Source organism: Ictidomys tridecemlineatus, unplaced genomic scaffold, assembly GCF_052094955.1.
Source record: "Ictidomys tridecemlineatus isolate mIctTri1 unplaced genomic scaffold, mIctTri1.hap1 Scaffold_576, whole genome shotgun sequence".
In the NCBI taxonomy this organism is placed as follows: domain Eukaryota; kingdom Metazoa; phylum Chordata; class Mammalia; order Rodentia; family Sciuridae; genus Ictidomys; species Ictidomys tridecemlineatus.
The window spans coordinates 24,539-40,716 of record NW_027523884.1 but is presented as its reverse complement, the minus strand read 5'-3'; positions in this window follow the sequence as shown (position 1 = coordinate 40,716).

The window sequence follows — 16,178 nt, the reverse complement described above, 5'->3', positions numbered from 1 at the left end:
GACATCCACAGGCAGATGGTGAAAGGGTGGGAAAAATCTATCACTCACATGGATCTTACATACAATGGGGTTTCTATCCTTATATAAGATAAAGTGGACTTCAAGCCAAAGTTAATTAGAAGGGACAAACAGGACATTTCATACTGCTTAATGGAATTGTATATCAATAAGACACAACAATTGTAAATATTTATGCCCCAAACAATGGAGCATCTATGTACATCAAACAAACCCTTCTCAATTTCAAGAAGCAAATAGACCACAACACGATAACACTGGGTGACTTTACCACACCTCTTGCACCACTGGATAGATCTTCCAAACAAAAACTAAATAAAGAAGCTATTGAACTAAAAAGAACAATTCATAATTCAGACTAAATAGACATATATAGAATATTTCATCCATCAGTGACTGAATATACTTTCTTTTCAATAGCACATGGATCCTTCTCTAAAAAAGACCATGTCTTGGGCCACAAAGCAACTTTTAGCAAATACAAAAAATAATAATAATAATAGACATAATACCTTGCATCTTATCAAATCATAAAAGGATGAAATTAGAAATCAACAATAGAATAAAAATAGAAGCTACTCTAACACCTGGAGACTAAATAATACACTATTGAATGATCAATGGATAGCAGGAGAAATCAGGGATAAAATTTTAAAAATTCTAGAAGTAAATTATAATAGTGATACAACATGTCAAAATCTCTGGGACACTATGAAGGCAGTTCTAAGAAGAAAGTTCATTGCATTGAGTTCATTCATTAAAAGAATAGAAAGTCAACAAATAAATAACCTAAAATTACAGCCCAAATCCCTAGAAAAAGAACAAATCAACACCAACATCAGTAGAAGACAGGAAATCAATTAAAATCAGAGCTGAAATCAATGAAATTGAAACAAAAGAAACAATCCAAAATATTGACAATACAAAAAGTTGGTTCTTTAAAAAAAATCAATAAAATTGATAAACCCTAGCCAAGATAACAAAGAGAAAGAGAAAACTTAACTTAAAATTTGCAATGAAAATGGAAATATCACAATAGACACTACTTAAATACATATGATAATCAGAACCTATTTTGAAAATTTAAACTCCGACAAAATAGAAAATCTTGAAGACATTAACAAATTTCTAGAACCATATGACCTATACAAATGGAATCAGGAGGACACATAAACAGATCAATTTGAAGCAATGAAATGGATGATGCCATCCAAAGCCTACCAAGAAAAAAAGCCCAGGAGCAGATGTATTCTCAGCTGATTCTACAAGACCTTCACAGAAGAACCAACACTAATCCTCCTCAAATTATTCTATGAAATAGAAAAATATGGAACCCTTCCAAACAAATTCTGTTTTGCTAATTATCAACCTGCTAGCAAACACCAGACAAAGACTCAAAAGGAAAGAAAACTGCAGACCAATATCCTTGTTCAATATGATGAACAAAGATGCAAAAATTCTTAATAAAACATTGGCAAATCACATATGGAAACATATTAAAAAGATATTGCACCATGTACAACTTGGGTTCATCTCAGGGATGCAAGTTTGGTTCAACATATAGAAATCAATAAATGTAATTCATTTTATCAATAGACTTAAATGCAAGAAGCATATGATTATCTCAATATATGCAGAAAAAGCTTATGTCAAAATACAGCACCCCTTCATGTTCAGAAAATTAGAAAAACTAGGGATAATAGGAACATATCTCAACATTGTAAAAGCTATATATGCTAAGCCCAAGGCCAACATCATTCTAAATGGAGAAAAATTGGAAGCACTCTGTCTAAAAACTGGAACAAGTCAGGGATGCCCTCTTTCACCACTTCATCAACATAGTTCTGGAAACTCTAGCCAGAGCAATTGGAAGAAAGAAATTAAAGAATTACAATTAGGAAAAGAAGAATTCAAACTATCCTTATTTGCTGATGACATGATTCTATATTTAAAAGACTCAAAAATCTCCACCATAAAACTTCTAGAATGCACAAATAAATTCAGCAAAGTAGCAGGATATAAAATTAATACCCATAAATCAATTGCATTCTTTATATCCATGATGAACCCACTGAAAGAGAAATTAGGAAAACTATCCCATTCCCAATAGCCTCAAAGAAAATAAAATATTTGGGAATCAATATATCAAAAGAGGCAAAAGACCTCTTCAATAAAAACTGCAGAACACTAAAGAAAGAAATTGAAGAAGACATTAGAAGATGGAAAGATCTCCCTTGTTCTTGGATAGGTAGAATTAACATTGTCAAAATGGCCATACTACCAAAAGTGCTATTATACAGATTTAATGCAATTATTATTAAGGCTCCAATGATGTTCTTCACAGAACTAGAAAAAGCAGTCATGAAATTCATTTGGAAAAATAAGAGACCCAAAATAGCCAAAGCAATCCTTAGGAAGAACAGTAAGCAGTAGGCATCATAATACCAGACCTTAAACTATACTACCGAGCCATAGTAATAAAAATGGCTTGGTATTTGCAACAAAACAGACACATAGCCCAATGATACAGAATAGAGGACACAGAGACAAACCAAGATAAATTCAGTTATCTCATACTAGACAAAGGCTCCATAAGCATGCATTGGATAAATGACAGTCTATTCAACAAATGGTGCTGGGAAAATGGAAATTCATATATAATAAATGAAACCAAACCCATATATCTCACCCAGAACAAAATTTAACTCAATGTAGACCAAGGATCTAGGCATTAGATTAGAGACCCTGTGTCTACTAGAAGAAAAAGTAGGCCCACACCTCCATCATGATGGCTTAGTACCTGAATTCCTCAGCAAGATTCCTAAAGCACAAGAAGTAAAATCAAGAATGGGTTGTGTCAAACCAAAAAGCTTCTTCACAGCAAAGGAAACAATCAAGAATATGAATAGAGAGCCTGCAGAATGGAAGAAAATCTTTGCCATCTGCACCTAAGCTAGAGCATAATCTCCAGGATAGATAAAGAACTCAAAAAACTTAACAGCAAATAGCCCAATCAATAAATGGGCAAAGGAACTGAACACACTTGACAGAAGAAGAAATATGATCAGTCAACAAATATACAAAAAAAAAGTTCAATGTCACTAGCAATTAGAGAAATGCAAATTAAAACTCCACTGAGATTTCATCTCACTCCAGTCAGAATGGCAATAATCAAGAATACAAGTAATAATAGATGTTGGCAAGGATGTGGGGGAAAACATCATACATTGCTGGTGAGATTGCAAATTGGTGCAACCACTCTGGAAAGCAGTATGGAGTTTCCTCAGAAAACTTGGAATGGAACCACCATTTGACCCAGTTATTCCACCCCTTGGAAAATACCCAAAGGACTTAAAATCAGCATACTGTAGTTACATGGCCACATCAATGTTCATAGCAGCTCAGTTCACAATAGCCAAGCTATGGATCCAATCTAGATGTCCTTCAACAGATGAATGGATCAACAATATGTGGTACGTATACACAAAGGAATATTAATTATGAGAAGATTAAAATTATGGCATTTGCCAGTAAATGAATGACACTGGGCATTATTATGCTAAGTGAAATAAGCCAATCCCCCCCCAAAAAAAAACAAATGCTGAATGTTCTCTCTGATATGCAGATGCTGACTCACAATAGGTGTGGAGTGGGGGAGAGGACATTCATCAGATTGGACAGTGGGGACTGAGAGGAAGAGATGGAGGATGGGGGATGGGAAAGACAGTAAAATGAGCCTGACATAACTTTCCTTTGTTCATATGTGAATACACTACTGGTGTAACTCCATACTGTGCACACCGACAAGAAAGGGAAGTTATCCTCCATGTATGTATTATATGTCAAAACGCATTCTACTGTCATGTGTAACTAAAATGAGCAAATTTAAAAAAATGGAAGGAAGATGAGCCAGGCACAGTGTCACACACCTGTAATCCCAGCAGCTAGGGAGGCTGAGGCAGGAGGATTGCAAGTTCAAAGGCAGCCTCAGCACTTAGTGAGGTTCTGAGTAAAAATAAATAGGGCTGGGAATGTGGCTCAGTGGTTAAGTGCCGTGAGGTTCATTTCTGGTCCTAAAAATAAAAAAAAAATTAAAAAAAGGAAGATGAGCTGTAATGGTTCATTAGAGGGTCAGTTTTTATGCTGCTGTGATTAAAGAACCCAACCAGAACAACTGTAAAAGAGGAAAGGTTTATTTTGGGGCTGACAGTTTCAGAGGTCTCAATCCATAGACAGCAGACTCCATTCCTTGAGGTTCAGAGTAAGGCAAGACATCATGACAAAAGAATGTGGCAGAGGGAAGCAGCTCACATTATGACCAGAAAGCAGAGAACAAGGTCTCCACTTGCCAGATACTAATATAAACCCCAAGCCACGCCCCCAATTCCTGCCTCTCCAGCCACAACCCACCACTTCAGTTACCTCCCAGCTAATCCCTATCAGGTGATTAGTCACTGATTGGGTTACGACTCTCACGGCCCAATCATTTCTCCTCTGAACCTTCTTGCGTTGTCTCACACATGAGCTTTAGGGGGACATCTCACATCTAAACCATAACAGGGTGTGAGTAAAGGCTTATAATCATCTCTGAGAATAGGGAGAAGCAGCTCACCAGGAACAAGTACCTGGAGAAGGTACAGCTGAGGCTTGACATGTCACACCTGGAGTGCTGACAGTCAACAGCGCTCAAATCCGTGGCCTCCTCCACCTGCCTACACATCTTCTACAGTGTGGCTTTCGCTCCCACTGCACACCTGGATTTACCCTCTCAAAGTTTTTCACGACCTCCTAAACAGCCAGCGTAATGTAAATACACTTGGTGCTGTGTACCAACTTCAGTCCTTATTTGTTTTGCAAACATGAACTTGCTTGGCTTATCGGAGCCTCGGTGTTTCCATCTGTAAAAACAGGACAGTAACTGCCTACTTCTCAGAGTCCCTATGAAGACAAAAATGAGTCCACATATGCCAACCCCCTTGTTCAAAATTTTGCTCAAGTGCTTGTTAAACAGTCGCTCTTTTCCCGCAGTTCTGCCAAATCCTATGATTTTTCCTCAGCTTTCTTTATCTTCCTACTTTTAGAGTAACTGACAATATTCTTTTGTAATTTGGTGGTTTAGCATTGTTGGAAATAGTGTCCCGCTATATCCACTCAACTTCCTTTTCTCAGGGGGACATCAAATGTGCTAAGTAGAACCTGCACGTACTTGGAACCAATGCTCTGTCCCATTTAAAATTCAGGCACATGCAATGGGCCAGAACTTGTGAACATATCCATTCTAAGTGGTTTTGAGTTTTATCAACTTTGAGGGAAAGTACTCAAAGAATACTCAGATTACCAGATAGTCACAATCTAACTTCCCTGCTTGGGAAAAGATATCACATCTGGCCACATCCACGGGCCAGTTATTCTCCAAATGTAGTCTGGGCTTTTGTTATGTCACCAGCCTTTTCATTAGGCAAAATGAGACATGAAACTGTATTTGTTCTTCCAGTTGCAATTAAAAAATGCTCAGAATAAAAGTACGTTGAATAAATAACCATCGACATGGGTAAATACCATGATGATGAGATTGCCAGAACAGATGAGAGAACTCATTCAGTCAGAGCAAGGAAAGTAAAGAGCCAGCCAAGAAGAGAAAGGGTGCCAAATCACCTGGGGGTAGGGTGTCTTTGGAGCAAGAGCCCTAAGTGCCAGGAATCTTATGGAAGAAAAAAAAAAATCAGGTTCAATTATGCTTTGGGAAGGCACCCGCCACAATCTGGTTGATGTGAGTCATTCAGTCACTGGGGCTGGGAATCAATCCAACAGTGTCCTCAGAATAAACTGCTCACCTGCACGGGCCTTGCTGGGATTTCCTTCCAGCTCACGGTCTCCTATGGGGAACTCGCTACAAGGTCTAGTGCCTGGACACATTCAGGGACTCCACTACAGCTGGGCCCGTAAACCTTGGGACCACAGAATGGTTATTCCATCTGTCACCGTTTTCTACAGGCTCTATTGTGTCTTGTGGCATATAACCTCAGCCTGTGTTCCATGTGCCAAAGTAACATTAGGCATTACCTAATTGAATTTTTACCCTTGCCTAGTGGAGAGGTTTCCTTTCTCTCATCCGTTGGTGCTGCAGAGACCTCCGTTTTCTCTCTTTAAGAAATGGCCACAGCTGGGAGCAGTGGTGCAAGCCTGTAATCCCCGGGACGAAGGAGACTGAGGTGTGATAATTGAAAGCTCGAGGCAAACCTCGGCAATTTATCAAGACACAGTCTCAAAACAAAAAAATAAAAAAGGGTTGGGGATACAGCTCAGTGGTAAAGCTCCCCTGCTTCATTCCCTAGTCCAAAAAAAAAAAAAAAAGAAAAGAAAAGAAAAAGAAAAAGTGTCCCACAATTATCTCCTTAATTTTCAGCTCTATCTTTTCTGTTGACTCTTCTCTAGCTGATAAATGGGTTCAGTACCTCCATCCCAGAATTTATCAAGGAAAAAAAAAACTGGCTGGGAACAGTGGTGCACACCTGTCATCAAAGTTTACACGGGGATTGAAAGTTCAAGGCCAGCCTGGGTAACTAGTGGAGACTCTGTCTCAAAATAAGAAAAATAAAAAGGACTGGGGATGTAGCTCAGTGGTAGAGCACCCCTGGGTTCAATTCCCAGTACAAAGAAACCATTCCTGGGGACAGTGACAAAGTTCCCTACCTCTTTCTCCTTTCCCACAGACTCCTTTTCTTACCTTAATCACCAATGAGCTTTAATCACATCCAGTTTTATTAAAAATACTTAAACAGACAGCATTGCAAGCAAGACATGGGCCAATCACCAATAGCAATAAATAACCACACTATAAGCTCCCTCTGTGAACTACCAAACGTAAGAAGTCCACAAAAACCCAGTGATGTCTTTATCTGATGCTCTGAACAAGTGTGATGGTCCTCAACTGAGAGTTTTGCCCTCCAGGGGACATTTGACAATATCTGGAGACACTTTGGTTATTACAACTGGGGCCCAGAGTGTGCCACTGATATCTGTGGAGGCCTGGGATGCTGCTCACATTCTTCAATACACAGGATCTCCCCTCACGACAAAGGGTTAAAAATTATCCAATCCAAAGCATCAATGGTACCCCGTTTGAGAAACCCTGGTTTAGAGGGAGGCTATCGACATTTCTTAAGCCAAATTGAATTTGGATGAAATAAAACAATACAGAATTCTCACCCTCCAAAATCTAAACGGGGGTGGGGCATGGTGGCACACACCTGTGATCGCAGTAGCTCAGGAGGCTGAGGCAGAAGGATCACAAGTTCAAAGCCAGCCTCAGCAATTTAGCAAGGTCCTAAGAAACTCAGGGAGACCCTGTCTCTAAACAAAATATGAAAAAGGACTGGGGCTGTGGCTCAGTGGATAAGCACCCGTGGGTTTAATCCCTGGGCAACCACAGCCTGAGTGATGTCCTTTCCGTGATGTTGTCACTGGGTGGTCCAATTGTCTCTATCTGGTGTCTGACACAGTTTATTTACTAGGACATATTTTGGTTTAAGGAGAAGAGGAGAACATTTTTTTGTTGTTTTTTTTAATTTTTTAATTTGTTCTCAAATATACATGACAGTAGAATGCACTTTTACATATCCTACATAAATGGAATATAACTTCTCATTCTTCTAGTTGTACAAAATGAGTTTCCCCACACAGTAAGACATTTGTGGAGAATGGTAGATGTGTATTAGTATCAAGGAATTCTTCCTTCTCTGGATTGTATTTTTTTTCCTTTTGTGTTTTGCAATAGTGGGGGCTGAAACAGGGGGTGCTTTGCCTCTGAACTACATCTCCAGCCCTTACTAGATTTTCCTTTGAGACAGGGTCTTGCTGAGTTGCCCAGGCTGGCCTTAAACTTGCAATCCTATTACTGCAGCCTCGTGTGTAGCTGAGATTGGAGGTGTGCACCACCACGCTTGGCTCAAGTAAATCTTTCCCAGTCTCATTTGTATATGACTGTCCCTTTGCCGTTCACTTAAATATTTTTACTACTGGGAGATTCCCTCCTTAGTTACCCTTTCACTTCACATATTCTTTCTGAGTGAGATCTTTCATGTATGTATATATGGCATGACTTCAACCACAATTTGTATAGTGGTTGTTCATATATCTGGTATGCAGTACAGATCTCTCTCTCTCTCTCTCTCTCTCTCTCTCTCTCTCTCTCTCTCTCTCTCTCTCTCTCTCTCTTTCCACCCCAGATACATATATTCATCTGTGTCTCAGACATTTTAATCTTTCATGTGTACTGGGTATTGAACCCAGGGTCAATTAACCCCTGAACTGCCCTCAGCCCTTTTTATTTTTTGTTCTGAAAGAGAGTATCACTGAATTACCCAAGCAGGACTCAAACTTGTGATCCTCCTGCCTCAGCCTCCTTAGTCACTGAGATTACAGGTGAGCATCACTGCACTTGTCTAGACATATTAATCTTAAAATATTCCAAACTGAACTTAACATATCTCATGTCCCAACTTGGCCCTTATCCTGACTGCTGATTTCATTACCCAAGCCATTCCCTCCGACTCCCCTAGACAACCAGTTATCAAACTGTGCTCATTCTGGCACCATTCTTCCTATCAACAGCTCTGCCTCACGTAGGGGTTGATGGCTTAATTGTATTCTTTCAGTAGCTTTATAAAGCCTCCTTCCTTCCATCTCACTTTCCTCTCATTGGAGTATTCTTTCTAATTTATGAATTTGAGTATTTCACTCATCTGCTCAAAAATCCTTCGATTGGCCTCCCTCACAAGAACTTAGTATGGAATTTAAATACTTATTCATGTGTGCTACTAAAGATTACTAAAACTTTAATAATCTTGGCATGGTTTCCTTATCGAGTCTTTTCTTTATTTCAGTCACACTAAAATATCCTCATTTTCTGGAACTAGTAAAGGTCTTTGACTTCTCAGATTTTATAGGTGTTCACTCTTCCTAAGTAACACACTTCCTCTATTCTTCAAGAAAGGCACTCCTATTTCCTGGTCTCTCAGAAACCCCCTGTGATCATAAACAGTTTGCAGTAGATGCCCTTTCTACGTGACTCCATGACCTTCCCGTTTCATAACCACTGTTTGCTTCTCTGTTCTTGCCGTGATGTTGAGAGTTGCACATAAGCAGGACTAGCCTGAATGTAGCTCAAGAAATATTCAGTACGGGAGAGAGGAAGGGAAATAGAGAGAAGAAGGAAGAGAAGAGAAAAGGAGAATATAATTTCTGTCTCCATGAGAATGTCTCCCATCAAGGTCAAAGTTACCAAGGACCACATGATTGCTAAATACAACGGACATACTTTTTGCTAATTTGGATTTATTGCAGGGTGTCTAGTACCCCAACAGGATAGGTTGCTGCTCAGGAGGTGTGAGCCCCCTAAGAAATAAAAAGTCTGAAATAATTAGTAAGAAATAAAGATAGAGCCAGAAATTATATAAAAAGTGGAGCACCTGATGGGTCTTCCAGTCCTGATAGGAGCTGGAACTGAACAACCAAAAGTGGTCCCGATTCTTTATTTAAGAGGAAGTACATGAAAGGCAGGGATAAGGTTTCAGTCTTGGGTCTTGGTAGTCTTGGTTTGGTGCTGGTTTCTCAGTGTGGCAGGGGTCTTCCAGTAAAACAGGTTGATTGACATTTTGGCAAGCCACACCCATATCCCAGAGGTTGTGCGGCTCCAACGGGTCACCCCCATCTCAGAAGCTATGCTGAGCTTGGGATGGAGCAAGGTAGGGAGCCACACGAACCAGACTTTCTCAAACCAGCAGGGTTGCTGCTGAGAGTTCCCGATACTAGGCTTTCCTGCCTAGTGACTTCAACATCATTTGAGTTCAACATCACACAGTTCACGGATGGCTCCTGGCATGGATTCAGTTTTGCAATGTTTCCTTTGCCTTTTGAGATATTGTTTCTCTGTCTATCCAACTGATCCTTCTCACTTTCCTCCTCAGAATCCTTTTCTTAAAATTTCTTAAACATTAGGCTTACCCCAGGAGGATACTGTCCTGGCCTTGTTCTGTTATTTTACCCTCCCTGGGAATGTCCTCCCATCCAGTGCCTACTTGGGAAAATACTGTGTTATACTGCTCTCTGCTGGAATCAATGAGAGGCCAACTGGCTACAGAAGTGGCCATAGTCTTCGTGGGGTTTGAAATAGTTTTTGTTGTTCTTTGCTTACTAAAGCCTCAGATACTTCAGCAAGACTCCTGGCAGCATCCCTTTGGAAGACTCCAGACAGAAGGACTGAATTCTTCTCCCCTAGGTTCTCCAATCTGAAGTTTCTCTTAGCCTTACCCTTTAGAATCTGGTGCCTGGAAGAGGCAGGTGTCCCTTCTGCATTCTAGCTGCTTGTTCTCAATCGTGTCTCCTGGGAGATATACTGTGTTCCTATCTTTGCTCTCTTTATTTTGAATAATTTTTATTGGAATGGCTTGGCTTATTCGCACTCTGCATGCACTCCCAAAGCAGTGTCCATTATGGGATTCAAGGTCCTTCTTAATCTACTTGGGTGTCTGTCTTCTTCTGTCCTTGATACCAAATGCCTGGTTCTTGTCCCTGATGCTGATTTAATAATGAGGTCAAGGTTTTCAGAAAAAGGGAAGAAACTTATTTTTTTTGCTAGCACAGGAGAAACACAGGGAATTCCTGACCACAGACTGTGATTCTATCAGGGACAACAGTGAGTTTTAAAGAGGGGGTACAAAGGATGCAACCAGCTGTGCCCTGTCAGGAGTCATAATTCATTTGTAGCCTCAAGAGACAGCCATTTCTTGGACCTTCTGGTGCCAGCCCTTCATTCCTGGTGGTCCCTGAGCTGAAGGACAGTTAAACGCAGACCAAGATGGGAAAAAGTTCAATCTTGCTTCCACCGAGGTTAGAAAAGGAGAGAGGGAGAAGAGGAAGAAAAACAAGCAGTTTTATATGTTCGTTTTAAAATAAGCCACAGTGGCAAAGCAACAAGGCTTGTATGCAAAGCATGGAGTAGATCCCTCTTACATCCAAACTCCTTCTTAAACATTTTTGGACTACTCAGAGATTCATCTTCTCTAATTCCATAAGTTCACATTGGGCTGCTTCTGTTATATTGTTCCCTGTGGTTTAGCCACTTCTTGCAGGCCTGCTGTAGACTCCCCCATGCCAGGCACCTTGGTAACCCCAGAGGCTGTGCATACAGTAATGATGTGGCTTTGAATTTTGATTCCCATTAGCTCAGCACTTTGGATAAGCTTGATTTCTCTGAACCTCGGTTTTTTCCTCTGTAAAATTGGAATGGTATTTGCAGGTGTCCTCATGGGAATCTTGGGGTTAAATGAGACAAGATAGGTGAAATCCTGGCCAGTACCTTAGTAAGCAGATAATAGCTCTGTCATTACTATCAACTTCTTAATGGCAGGCAGTAGTTAGAGTTCCCTGTAGGACGGCTACTTTGAGGAGCCGTGTTTTAACTCATATGATGAGGGTTGTGGACTTACACATCTTCTCTTCTGGGGTCTCTGCATCCTATCTTTGGGCATAAGTAGGCTTTGGGGACTTTCACAACCAGGGCTTTAAGACAAGACCAGGTGATTCACCCAAAGACAGGCTGGTGGAGGGAGCTTCTTATCCTTTACCTGTTGCTTCCCCAGACTTGTTTTTGCATCTGTTCAGAGGCCTAAATAGCTAGCTTGCTCCTCACAGTGAGTGAACACAGTGAGAAAGTCAAGGGCCACCATGGGGACAAAGACACTATGGGGACAAAGGGCTAAGACCCTCCTGGGCCTTGACTCATAGCCTGAAATCCACTAAAAGAGAGCATAAGCTTTATCCTAAATGGACAAAGAAAATGTAGTATATATATACACAATAAAGTTTTAATCAGCCAAAAAGAGAAATAAAATTATGTCATTGGCAGGAAAACTAGTAGAACTATAGACCATTATGTTAAGATTAAGGGCCATATGTTTTCTATCATATGTGGAAGCTAGAGATGAAAAAGAAAAAGAAAGAGGGATGGCGGTGTCTTATAAAAATCAAAGGGAGATCAGTAGAGAAAAGGGACCAGGACTGGGAGGAAGGGAGGGGAAAGTGTTGGGGAGTGATATTGGCCAAACTATATTGCTATGTTTTGTGCACATATGAATGCATAACAACAAATCCCATCGTTACGTACAACTATAATGCACCAATTAAAAAAAAAAAGCAGTAGAAAGAAAATTCCTATTCTCCCACCTTAACTCAATTTATCAAACACCCAAAGCATGGTAATGTGCCTTATTTATCTACACTCAACCTAACCAGCTTCAAACCCAGGTGCATCGCTAGGACAGGATGCTCTCGGTATGACTTTCATGAAGGAGACAAAACTGTTGAGGAGCCATTAAAACAGGAAATTCTCAGGCCCCTGACCTTGCTGATTCTCTTCCCCAGCCCGTCTGTTTTCCTCACCCCGCAGACACTGATCTTCCACTTCCACTTTTCCTCTTTCTGTCTTACCTCTCCCTCCCTTTTCTCTTTCTTCCTTTCTCCCTTCCTCCCTCTCCCCCCACCCACTTCTCATTCTCACTTTAACTCATCTCCTTCAAGACTGAAGCACCTTGATTCACGCTTGACTTGTTACAGCTCCCCTTTTTGGGTGGCCAGGGAAATCTAAAGCCATGCAGATTCAAGTGGCAATCAGGTGACAGTAGACACTGTCCTCTGGGACCTGGTGACATCTTTGAACTCTAACCATGCAGGAGTCTGCGGCTCTTTGCTCTGGAAATCTTTCTTTTCTCTCCTTTCTCCCCTATTTGTAAGCAGGAGAGCAGGTAAAGAGGCATTGGGGGGTAACAGGAAGACTTTGAATCTGGCAACACAGGAAACCCACTCCAAGTCTGATCACCCTGGAACCTTGTGAGGAGCCACTCCAAGTGCACGCACCTCTAAGTCCTGATGCACCACGGGGATCTAAAAGATCACTGTGATCTGGCATCGTAGTGCCCTGACGCGGCTTTTCCCTTGCTCAGATAACAAGGCAAGGTCCCAGGAGGGACTGAGCTACACTCTCCTGTTCCTTTGTAATCCTACCCCTTTGCCCTTTTGGGGATACAGTGTTCCATGAAGCCTCCCCTTGTGTGTTCCCTATATAAGAATAAAGAATTCCAGTGGCCTCTCTCTTTTGCCACGGACCCTGAGGTCAGAGGAACCATCACAGGACCCAAGGTAAAAGGTATTTCTCTGTCTCTGTGTGATCATTTCGGGCAGCCCATTTTACCTGGAGTGACCTTGAATGTTCAGTCATGGGACACGACAGAACCTGCCAATGAGAAAACAGGACTGATCCCTCAGAAGAAGTTGGCAGGCTCATGTGAATACAGAGTTCTAGTCCCCTGACCAGCAGGTGTATAGGAATAAGGCCCCCAATTGGCATATGTATGGGGGTTTGAATCTCCTGAGTAACTGTAATCTATTCTTTTCTTTCCTCCCTTCCTCTTTCTCTCCCACTCTGGCTTCCATCTGTTCTACATTTTATTTATTTACTTATTTATCTATTTATTTACTTACTTATTTATTTATGCAGTATTGTGATTGAACCCAGGAGCACTCTACCACTGAGCTACTGCTCCAGTTCTTCATAGTTTGAGACTGGTTCTTGCAAAGTTTATGCAGGCTGACCTTGAATTTTGCTCCTCCTGTCTCAGTCACTGGGATTAGAGGCTTGAGCCTCTAGGCCCAGCTACAACTTTCTTTAATAAGTCTAGCAGTTTCTGCATTCTCTGCCCTTTCCTCTGGGGAACAAATCCCTTGACTCCTCCTCTTTCAGACCTTGGCCACTCCATGGGCTCTTGGCACCCTGGTCTGTTTGGTCTCGAGGGTGGTCTTTATTACCCCAACTTCTCCACTTAAAGTTTCTTACTCCTCCTTCTAAGACATCTTCTGCTTTCATGTCCAGAGGAGAGGTCTAGAGTTGGGCTCTGACTGGAATCGATGCAAAAATCACAACTTGTGGGATTTCCTCTGGGCTGGGGACCCTGACTCTATTACCTTGGGAACTGGAACCCCCAAAGCTCCTGAGTTAATGCAGGAATATTCAGAAGTGAAATGGTTGGATTGTGAGAGCTGTAACCCAATCAGTCCTTCCTAGTTTGAATGGACTGGCTGGATGGTAACTGTAGGCAGGTGGGGTGTTGCTGAAGGAGGTGGATCACTGAGGGTGTCCTCTGAAAGGATTTGTCTCCCTGAGGTCCCTTCTCCTTGCTATCTCTCATCATTCATTCACTTACTTGTTTTGGTACTGGGGATTGAACCCTGGGGTGCTTAACCACTGAGCCACATCCCCAACCCTTTTTCTTTTTAATTTTGAGACAGGGTATCGATGATAAATGGCTTACGGCTTCATCACTTGCTTGGTTTGGGGACATGGAAAGGTGCATAGTTAAACCTGCAATTTAGGACAAAGTCTGAGAAATCTCTCAAGGTAGGCATGCGACTACAGCTGTATCCCTAATCAGGCTGACAGAAGCTTTGAAAAAATATACTAATGTAGATCCTAACTCAGTGGAAGGAAAACCCCTGATAACCATAGATTTCAATACTCAGACATCTGGAGAAAATTACAAAAATTATAATAGGACATCAAACTCCTACTGCTACTATGATTGGTTTTTTTTTCTTATTAAATTATTTATTTATTCTAATTTGTCATACACGATGGCAGAATGCAATTCATTTTATATTACACATATAGAGCACAATTTCTCAAGTCACTGATTGTACACAAAGTATTTCCACACCATTCATACCTTCATACGTGTACTTTGGGTAATGATGTCTAACTCATTCCACCATCATTCCTACCTCCTTACCCCCTCCTTTCCCCTCCCTCCCCTTTGCCCTATTTAAAGTTCCTCCATTCCTCCCATGCTTCCCCCTTCCCCATCGCCATTATGAGTCAGCATCCTCAAATCAAAGTTTTTTGGGGACTGGCTTGCTTCACTTAGCATTATATTCTCCAACTCCATCCATTTACCTGCAAATGCCATGATTTTATTCTTTTTTAATGCTGAGTAATGTTCCATTGTGTATATATACCAAAGTTTCCCTATCCATTCATCTACTGAAAAGCATCTAGTTTGGTTCCATAATTTAGCTTTTGTGAATTGTGCTGTTAGAAATATTGATATGGCTGTGTCCCTATAGTATGCTGTGTAAAGATTTGCTTCCATTCTGGTGGGTCTCTATTCACCTCACTGATTTTGTTTCTTTTTAAGCCCTTATCAAGAAGAGTGAAGCTGATGGCATCACTATTCCAGACCTGAAACTATACTACAGAGCAGTAGTAACAAAAACGGCATGGTATTGGCACCAAAATAGACCTGTAGACCAATGGTACAGAAGAGAGGACACAGAATCTAACCCGCATAACTACAGTTATCTTATATTTGACAAAAGCACCAAAAACATACATTGGAGAAAAGATAGTCTCTTCAACAAATGGTGCTGGGAAAACTGGAAATCCACATGTAACAAAATGAAATTAAACCTCTATCTCTCACCATGCACAAAACTCAACTCAAAGTGGATCAAGGACCTAGGAATTAAACGAGAGACCTTGTGCTTAATGGAAGAAAAAGTAGGCCCAAATCTCCAGCATGTCAGATTAGGGCCCAACTTTCTTAATAAGACTCCCATAATACAATAATTAAAACCAAGAATCAATAAATGGGTGGATTCAAATTAAAAAGCTTCTTCTCAGCAAAAGAAAAAAATCAGTGAGGTTCATAGAGAGCCTACAGAATGGGAGCAAATCTTTACCACAAGCACATCAAATAGAGCACTAATCTCTAGGATATATAAAGCACTCAAAAAGCTTAACACCAAAATAAATAAATAAATAAATAAACCAATCAATAAATGGGTCAAGGAACTGAACAGACACTTCTAAGAAGAAGATATACAATCAATAACAAACATATGAAAAAATGTTCAACATCTCTAGCAATTAGAGAAATGCAAATCAAAACTACCCTAAGATTTTATCTCACTCCCAGTCAGAATAGCAGCTGTCAAGAATATAAACAACAATAAGTGTTGGCAACGACATGGGGGGAAAGGCACACTCATACACTGCTGGTGGGACTGCAAATTGGTGCAGCCAATCTGGAAAGCAGTATAGAGATTCCTTG